Source organism: Galeopterus variegatus, unplaced genomic scaffold, assembly GCF_000696425.1.
Source record: "Galeopterus variegatus unplaced genomic scaffold, G_variegatus-3.0.2 Scaffold1059, whole genome shotgun sequence".
NCBI lineage: Eukaryota > Metazoa > Chordata > Mammalia > Dermoptera > Cynocephalidae > Galeopterus > Galeopterus variegatus.
Window position 1 is genome coordinate 431622 of NW_007727170.1, and position 3827 is coordinate 435448.

Genomic DNA, 3827 nt, shown 5'->3' on the forward strand with positions numbered 1-3827 from the left:
CTCCTCGGCATTGGCCACACGGCCGTCCCCTGGGAAAACTCACAGTCAGACCTGCTGGGCTATCATCCAGCTCACCCCCACTGCAGCTGATGTCAATGAAGGGGACAGCTGCGAGAACCAGGGAGCACAAGTGCCCTCAGGGCCAGCTGAAGCAGTTAAGGTGCTGGCAGGCCTGCCTCTCCTTGGGGACTTCAAATTAAACACATCCAAGACAGAGCTCGGCTCTCTCCTCCCATGCCGTACCTTTTCCTCCTCCTGTTCCCTCTAGGAGTGAATGGCATCTCACGCTCTAGATATCTAGTCCAAAAACTGGTCTATTTCTGACTCCTCCCTTGGTTCATCCAAGTGGCCAGCCAGTCCTGTCTATTCTACTTTCCTTCTGGAGGCTGTAGATTTGAGGGCCTGGATTGTGGGGGCCAAGCTAGGGCCTATGACCCTAGCTCACCACCCCTGCCCTGGGCTATTCTAGTAGCTTCCTTGCTGGTCTCCCCACCCCCACTCTGCCCCGGCCATCCTTGTACTTAATACAGTGTCAGAGTGGTCTTCCTACAGCAAACTGGACTGGGACCCTTCCCTGCCCACAACCTCTCAGAGCTGTAGGCAGAGTGAAAAGCCAAACATTTTGTTTTGACATTCAATGCCCTTTGTTCCTGGCACTGGCTTCTCTTCCTCAACCTGATTTTCTCCCCCTTCTCCACCTCTACCCCAGACATGCTTTATTCTGGCCATACCCTACTGCTTGCCTTTCCTCATGTGGCCTTCACTGTCTCACTTCTTGGTCTTTGGGCATGATCTTTTGTCTGCCAGGATTGCCCCCAGCCTACCAGCCATCAAATACCTGAGTGTCTATCTGTGCCACGCACTGGGCTATGTGCTGGGGATAATGGCAAGAAAACTAGAAATGGTTCCTGCCATCAGAGAGCTTACAGTGCAGGAGAGGAGCACTATTACTCAAATGTAGATTTTGTGTGCAGGCCTGCGTGCATGATGGTGCTTTCCCTAAGAAGAAAACAGGACTGAGATGGGGGGCATGTTTTCTGGGTTCAGACTTAGACCTACAGAGCGTGAGGTCCCCTTGAAATGCTGAATGGAGGATCCAGCTGGCAATTGGCTCCTGGCCTGGAGCTTAAAGGAGAGGTTTGGCTCAGAGCCACATTCAAGACCCAGCTCAGATGTAGCCTCCTTGGAGGGAGCCTAAGCCAGCCCCCCTGAGCTCCCACAGCCCCAGATCTGCCTCTCTTCACACCCTAGATCTCTTGCCAAGTGGTATTTACGTCTTTGTCTTGTCTCCCTCACGTGACTGGGAGTGACTTAAGCTTGTGCACTCTGGTGTTTTCAGGGAGAATGTCACATATAGGCGGGGGTTGGGGGCTCCTTGGAAAGAGGAAGACTATCAGAGGAGGTCAAAGACACTTGAGCAGGACAGCCCAGGAGCAGAAAAACATGAGAGTGGGCACAGGAAACAGTGTTGGGGCAGGTGAGCAGGTGGGAGGATAAGGAACAAGGGAGGCCAAGGAGGTGGGGTGGGGATGCTGACCGGGGGCTGCCTGGCTCACTAGGCACAGGAGTCTGACTGCATCCTCTTCCAAAGAGCCAGTTCACTGCATCTTACCAAAGCCCTCTCTTTTTGGGAGGGGCCAGAGGGCCCAGAGCATGGATTGCCCGATTGAGCAGGTCTGAGGTAAACTCTTGAGCGGGTGCTGGGCTGGACATGCAGCCACAGGGAGCAGCCGCCACCCTGCCTACTCTATGCACTTTCCAACTCGCTGCCTATCTGGAGCAGATGCAATATTTAGTGCCTTGTGAAAGATGCTCCCAGCGCACCTGCTGCCTGCTGCCCCTCCCCCAGACTGCCTGGGGCTCTCCAGAGGGGGGTCCTGTGGATGCTTGGCCTAGATTCTGAGCCCTGCCTCTCGTAATCTTGACCCCCTCTCCCAGAGGCCAGCTGCTTGAATACCCTGGAAGCCAGTCTGTAGCCCCAGGCTATAACTGGGTCCCTCCCACAGCCCTCCTTTAGTGGACCTATTCGGGCTGACCTCTCATTTCACAGAGAGGGATGTGACTTGCCCAGGCCCATCTGGCAGTTCTGAGGCAGCTCTAGGGTCTGGATCTGTAGCTCCCAGCCCCCAACCCTGCAGTACTTGGGGAGGCTGGATTCCATATCTCTGCAGTCCCAGGAGGCTGGTCCAACTGGGTTCCCAAGAGTCCAGGACAGCTCTGCAGGCTGTGAGAGCTCATATTCCAGCCCTAAGTCCATCCAATGGACCCAGGTTAATCACCTCTGGGCCTGTCCTGCCTCTAAGGCATTCAGCTGACCCCGAAGGACCCTTCCCCATCTTGAGAACCACCTATGGGCTCCAGCGTTACAGGTTCCCAGTACCTTAGACTATTGGCCCAACCTTCTATTTCTCAGCTGGGGAAACAGACCAAAGAGGGGAAGGAATTTACTCAAGCCAGGTCTAGGAGCCTCTTTCAGACAGAGGCTTCCCCTGATCCCTGAGCTTTCTTCAGTGCCCTCATTAACTTTCCCACAATGAGATTACCCCTGTAGATACACAACTGGTATTGTCCAGAGTGGGGGGGGGGTGCCCACACCTGCGCCTGTGTTTGCATTTGTGATTTGGGTATGTGCATGTGTGGGCTGAGGACCGCTGTGGACTAGAATGCATCCCCCTGCCCCAAGGCAGAGGTTGGGTGCAGAACAACACATATTTAGGCTTTCCAATCTGCTGCTTAATGCCTGTGAGGCCTGCTGGATTCAAAAGACAAGAGACAAGCCTTTCATCCCCAGCTGACAGCGGTGGCCCAGAATATGTGGACGCTTCTGGGGCACCGTTGGGGGTCACATCCCAGCCCATGGGCTCACAGTTAAACAGAGAGGCCACCACTAGGGGTCAGTCATGATCCAATGATTCTGATGAGGAGTGGGCCCCATCAGCGTCTGTCCAGGGTCTTGCCTTCAGAGGCCTTTTCTGGAAGAACTGCTACCCCACAGAAAGGGGTCAATCTGAGAGGAAGCCATAGCTGAAATTCTAAACTGTGTGTGTGTCCAGTTTGAAAAAGCATATCTAATCTAAAAATCTATATTGGAAAAATGGAAAGATATACCCATTGTTTTGGAATACAAAATATAGAAGGTAACAGTCAACAGAATCTTCATAGCACATGGGCATCAGAAAGGCAGAGTGATTTTCAACTGGGAGTGTGTGTCCTTAACTGAGGAAGGAACACAAGATTTGTGTTTATTAAAAGGCAACTACGGATTTTTTTTAAAAGTTGAGACTTTATCTTTCACAAAGGGCTCACCACATTCTATCAGTGCTTCCAAATACGTGTATGAATCACCTGGATGCTTGTAGTGCAGATTCCCAGGCTTCATCTCCAGAAAATGCAATCCTGGGAGCCTGGGGAGGCCCGGGGGAGGGGGGGCAGGATTCTGCACTGGGTGATGCATGCTGCCCCAGGACCAAACTTAAGAAACAGTGCAACTGGCCCCCACACATCTGAGTCCCCAAGTACATAGGCAGGGTATATCATCTCCATAAAAAGGTGGGGAAACTGAGGCCCAGAGAAGGGAAAGAAATGGCATGCGGTCACCCAGCAGGTGGTGGCAGAGCCGTGATATACACATCGTGTGTGGACACCATCTTTAATGAGAGCTCCACTTCCCTATCAGAACGTTCTATGTTCCCCCACCTCTACCTCCAGCACCCCCTGTGGTCAGTCTCTGTCCATGAAAGGCGTAGCCCTGCTCTTCTAGGCTGAATGGGGCTGAGAGGACAAGCTTGAGCCAGAGTGTAGGAGTTAAAAGGGTCCTTGGAACTCAG